Below are 6,000 nucleotides of genomic sequence, written 5' to 3' on the forward strand. Positions count from 1 at the left end.
CTGATCTCTCATCTGTGAGCGTTTGTTTTACAGCACGAGTGTTTTCTGTACCTGAGCTGGCGTCAGTCCGCCACTTTTTTCCCCTCTCTCCTTTATTCTTTCTCTCTGTGTCGGTGCATTCATCTTTCTCTGAGAGCATGGCAGGGCGCGATCACTTTGTCCTCTCGCTCGTTGCCGTTTCTGTCCTCTGTCTGTGCTCTTTTCTCTGTCTCTCTCTCTCTCTACCTATTGTTGGCCGTTGTTCTCCTCCCTCTCCCCCCTTTTCTCCCTCACCCTCTTGCTCTCTCGCTCCTGTTCTGTTCCCTCTGTGCTCGTTCTGTCTCGTGGGCCTTGACCTGCCGTTGTGACCCCACAGAGCCGCGGTGACTTTGGTACACAGTACAGCCTAGTTGGTAGAAGTCAGCGCAGAGGCTACAGATATGAGCTGCAAACTTTTTCCCTCTAGTCAGCATAAAAGTATGTGTGTGTGAATAGATCCTGTTGCATGCAAGTCCTCCATCTCTCTCAGTGTGTGTGTGTGTGTGTGTGTCTGTGTGTGTGTGTGTACATGGTGGATCCTGTTGCATGGCAGTCCTCTATCAGTGTCTGCCTCCTGATCTGATTGATTGTTCTGGGTAAATTAGGACTGGGCGCTGGTGATGGGGACAGGAGTGAGTTACACCCTTCACCCCTGTCCTTGCCCTCCACCCTCTTTCCCTTCTCCTCCTCCGTGTCCCTGCTTTTATCATCTTCCTCCGTGTCCCCGTCCTTTCCCCTTAAGCTGCTCTGTCTCCCGCTTTTTCTGTTTCTCATCTCCTCCCTTTCGTTTGTTGTTTGTTTTCTTCCTCCTACTCATCCTCATCCACACAAATTCACTCTGCGGCCATTAGTTACACTTTCCGCTTACCCATTTAAGGATATAATGTACGGTACAATCAGACTTGCATAGAACAGTACAATCATAATGTGTTCTCTTTATATTACAATTGCAGTTAGTAGATTTTTGCTGTAAAACGTAGACTGACATGTTCCTCTTCGATCTATAAGAGCCTTGAAATATCTGAAAAATGTTGAATGATAACTTATGTCTATGTTTTTTTTATTTTTTAAATTACATGTAGTCCCTCCCTTATTGGAAAATTCAGAATCTATGAATATGCAAATATTGTTCATTTCCAAAGATGTCCTACTTGAAAACTTTATTCTCAGTTTATGAGCACTGGAGGTTTCCAGTTTCCACAGGTCAATCAATAAGTTGTAGATCGGACCACAATTGGCTCCAATCTATAGTTGTCACAAAATCCTGCCGGTATGTCCACATCTGAAATGTCAGATTTAAGTTGAACACAGAGGAACTTTAATCCTCCAGATGTGAAAACAGTCTTCTAGTATCAAACTGCAAATACATCATTCAGCACAGTGACGCTCACGTATCACAGTCAAGGAACAAGGAAGAAAAACTACTAACTATTATTACTTATTAATACATTAATGAAAATGAAACATACTTTGTGACAATGTCTGGTGGTGGTGGTCTCTCTTTAACTAAAGCTTTGATCTTGCGTGATAAACCACTGCTGATGTGGTGCATTTCCATCAGCAAATCAATTGCTGCTTATTTATCAATGCATTAGTAGCATGACGTTTCTTTGGCCCTGGAGAGCTACACACAGCTCTGGATAAAATGAGACTCATGATGACTTTCTCAGTCAGAAGTGGGATTAACGTTTCCTGGTTTGGGAAACAGGAGAACGAACAGCACGATTGTGACTATTATGGGATCGTTGCGTCAACTTTGTGTAGAGAAATGCCGCACTGATTTTATTTTGAAAAAGACAGAACGGTGATATTCAGTCGAGGACTTCATTGCAAAACATGTGAATAATGAAACTTTGGTTCTTCATATTATTAAAAAAATATTAAAAAACCTATTTTAATAATGCAGTAGTATTAACACACACTGTGTATACTGTATTATTATCATTAAAAACATGAGGAGAAAAACATCAACACATATGTATACCAAGTACTACCTGCACTATACTACTCATGTAATATCATAGACTCAACACACAACAAAAACAGAACTTGTTGTTTCGTTGTTAACCTGTTGTGTGTTTATAGAGAGAGGGGATTAGGATAGAGAGACTGCCAGGATATAAATAAGTGTGCATTCACCGATTCCTGGGTTGTTTTGATAATTATTTATGAAAGGTTGGGTTACACATTCTCAAATTGTTGTAATGGTTGGTATGCGATGAGCCACATGTCAACATTAATGACCATTATTCTGCTTTCTATTGGTCCCTGTCCTGGTTTGAAACTATGAAACTCATGTCACTAATTTGTTGAGGACACTGGATTTAACTGAGCTATTACTTGTTCCTCTCCTCTCCTCTCCTCTCCTCTTCTCTCCTCTCCTCTCCTCTCTTCTCCTCTTCCCCTCCCCTCCTTTCCTCACCTCACCTCTCCTTTCCTTTCCTGTCCTCTCTCCCTTCTTGTCTTCTCCTTTCCTCTCCTTTCCTCACCTTCCCTCATCTCCTTTCCTCTCCTTCCCTCACTTCTCCTCTCTCCTCTCTCCTCTCTCCTCTCTCCTCTCTCCTCTCTCCCCTCATCTCCTTTCCCAACTTCACCTTACCTCACCTCTCCTCACGTCTCCTCTCCTCTCCTCTCCTCTCCTCTCGTCTCCTCTCCTCTCCTCTCCTCTCCCCTCCTCTCCTCTCCTCTCCTCTCTTCCCCTCCCTCCTTTCCTCACCTCACCTCTCCTTTCCTTTCCTGTCCTCTCTCCCTTCTTGTCTTCTCCTTTCCTCTCCTTTCCTCACCTTCCCTCATCTCCTTTCCTCTCTTTCCCTCACCTCTCCTCTCTCCTCTCTCCCCTCATCTCCTTTCCCAACTTCACCTTACCTTACCTCTCCTCTCCTCTCCTCTCCTCTCCTCTCCTCTCTTCCCTTCTCTCCTTTCCTCCCCTCTCCTCTCCTCCTGTCTTCTCCTTCCCTCACCTCTTCTCTCTCTCCTCATCTCCTTTCCCCACCTCAGCTCACCTCACCTCACCTCTCCTCTCCTCTCCTCTCCTCTCCTCTCCTCTCCCCTCCTGTCCTCTAGTTGTTACTCTTAAACTGCTGAATTGGTAACATTGTCAAAAAGCTGCTAGCAAATGTGGTTGGGAAACTGGACCCCCCTCCTCCATAAATAGATGTTTGTTTCTGCTCTCTGTGTTTGTTTGTGTTGCCTCTTTCTGGATCGGGCCTGCAGGGACCATTTTTCAGAAAAGACAGCAACGCTTTGGGGAATACTTGGACTTCCTCTTTTCTACCCTCCCCTCCATTTCTCCCCTCTCGTCTTGTTAAGACATCTCTCTTCTCTTCTCTCATCAGTTTACCTAATCAGTTTCCCCTCTCATCCATTTTATTTTTGTCCCTGTTATATCCTATCCTCTGATTTTGTATATTGTCGTTTAAGCTGACAACCCACACTTCTTTGAAATAACTTTTATATTTTGAGTTGTTTTTTTGTATCCGTTTCTTTTTGTTCTCCTCTCCCAATTTTCACCTTCATCCTCCCTAAACTATTTTTTGTTTCTATCCATCTGTCTATTTTTGCGAGGCTAAAACGTATGTGCTGCTTCCACAGCTTCTGCTGCTGCTTTACATTGTTTTTCCTGCAGCAGGACTCTGGCTGACTGTCGGCAGAGCGCTGGTGTCCTGGAGTGGCACATCAGTTTGGTCAGTTCGCCCAGCGCTCCTTCCTCTCCTCTTTCTCCCTCCCTTCCTCTTTCTCTCGCTTCCTCATTCTCATACTACCCGGCACTCTCTTGAAAAAACAGAGAAGCTCTGCTTCATGGCTTAGAGAATGAGCTCTGCCTCTCAGCTGCAGACCGAGAGAAGAGAGAAGAGAGGGGAAAAGGGAGGAATAAAGAGGAGAGGAGAAAGGCAGCGACACACTTGCATCTGTTGTGGCAGCGTCCTGCAAGCGAGAAGCGAATGAGAGAGTGGGAGAGAGGCAGAGAGAGTATGCCAGAGTGAGAGGAGAGAGAGAAAGAGAGGGGATGTCAGACTGCCGTGTCCTTGAGAACTGCACCACAACTCTTTGAAGAGAGCCGGGAGACGGTGTGAGTAACGTGCATCTCAGCGGGACATGAGTGTTTTGTGTGTGGGTGTGTGTTTGTGTTGCATGGTTGTACATGTGCAGCACTGTTTGTTTGTTTGTGTGCGTGCGTGTGTGTATGCGTGTGTGTGTGTGTGTGTAACCTGCTGCTTGCACGCTGACCTGCCAAGCTTACAGTGAAGGGGGTTTGGCTGACGATCTTCTCTGCTATTGTCTGCCTGCCTAAGTGTTGCTGACAGGGGATTATGGCAAATACAAAACGCCGTATGGACCAAAGAAACACAGTGCCAAACTTCATAGACACACGCATGCATGCATGAAGCTCCATGTTGAGAGCTCTGTTTGACTGAACTCGCTTTGTGTGTGTGTGTGTGTGTGTGTGTGTGTGTGTGTGTGTGTGTGTCCATGCTAGCATGCATATGTATCTGGTTTAGTTGTCTGTAAATGACTGTTTAACTGTCCTTTTTGAGGGACAATAGTAATGTACGTATCTCTTCCATTTTCTTACACTTGAAACCACCTGTAACTATGCAGAACAAGTTCATGGTGACATGACATAGGGCCTAATACAACCTAAATCTAACCTATCGCATTGGTATTATTTTATGAAGGGTAGGCTAAATACAGTAAGACTTTATAAACTGATAAGTACTAAGTGATTATCTTACCCAGTAGCCTTAGAGTTTAAAGACAAATAAACACTTTGTGAAATACTGTCTACCTGCCAAACTAATTTGAATTCAGCTTCTATATTTGAAGTGGGCTCGTTGGGGGATGTACTGCATGTTCAAACCAAAATCAGAGCCAAGCGGTGTGACCCATTGAACTATTTGTAACTAATGATAGGCCACAAACCACACAGCATGCCATGCCCAGTTGCGTTGCACTCATCAACACATAATGAGCGTCAACATGTCGCTCATGTTTCTGAAGTCGTTCTCGAGATGAACCCCGTTACTGAGGACGTGTGCCATTTTATTTCATTAACTATCAAACGGTTGACATCAGGCAGGTAAAATACTCTCTCCATATTGGAAAGGCATTTAATATTTTTAGGTAGGATACCATCACACCCTAATCTAAAAATGCCCCGGTTACATCATGTCTTAGGTAGCAATGTGGATATCACATGTCCAGTATCAGCTACTGTGTTTGATCATTTGTAGGGAGACAAGTACGACAGAGATCATACTCTCCAGGATATATTTAGATACTAAATTATAGCATACTAAGTGCATAGATAGCATACCAAAGAACCTATATCATTTCTCTTTCTTGTAGCACCAGTTGTGAAAGGCATATCACAGGATTCATGTTTCCAATCAACATCAGTTTTGCATCGTAAATTATATTGATTATTTTAGCTCCTTATACCTTTAAAGGAAACCCTTGTAGGACTATATATATATACAGTATATTACTGCCAAATCTAACTGTGATAATCATTGGCAGCCCATATGAGCTGCTGTCTGTCAGCATAAATTATTGATTTGATAGTTTTTTTCTTTCTGTGTTGTTATTAGAGCTTAGAGAGGGACTAATAAAGGAATATCTTATCTTATCTTATTCACCCGTTCAACGTATTCTCATACAACGGTTTGTATGATATCTTACGAAAAAATTATTCATCCTTTTTCCATTCGTTTTCCTGTGAATGTCCAGCAACACGTGTCAATTTCCGTTTGTTACATGCATAAAGTCTTTTCAAACTAAACTCACGTCTTCACAGGAAACAACTTGACCCCTTTCCATTCCGCCCTCTTTTTTTAAAGTGATAAGGGTTCAGGGGTTATTTAGGGGGAAATGGCAGGTCAACATTAGATGTCACATAGAAGTGGTGTACATCATCTGAAAGCTGGGAACCCGAAGATTAATTTGAGATGAAGCTCAGCACTGTGTGTCAAGTTGTTCTAGTCA

Source organism: Sebastes umbrosus, chromosome 2, assembly GCF_015220745.1.
Source record: "Sebastes umbrosus isolate fSebUmb1 chromosome 2, fSebUmb1.pri, whole genome shotgun sequence".
Taxonomy (NCBI): Eukaryota; Metazoa; Chordata; class Actinopteri; order Perciformes; family Sebastidae; genus Sebastes; species Sebastes umbrosus.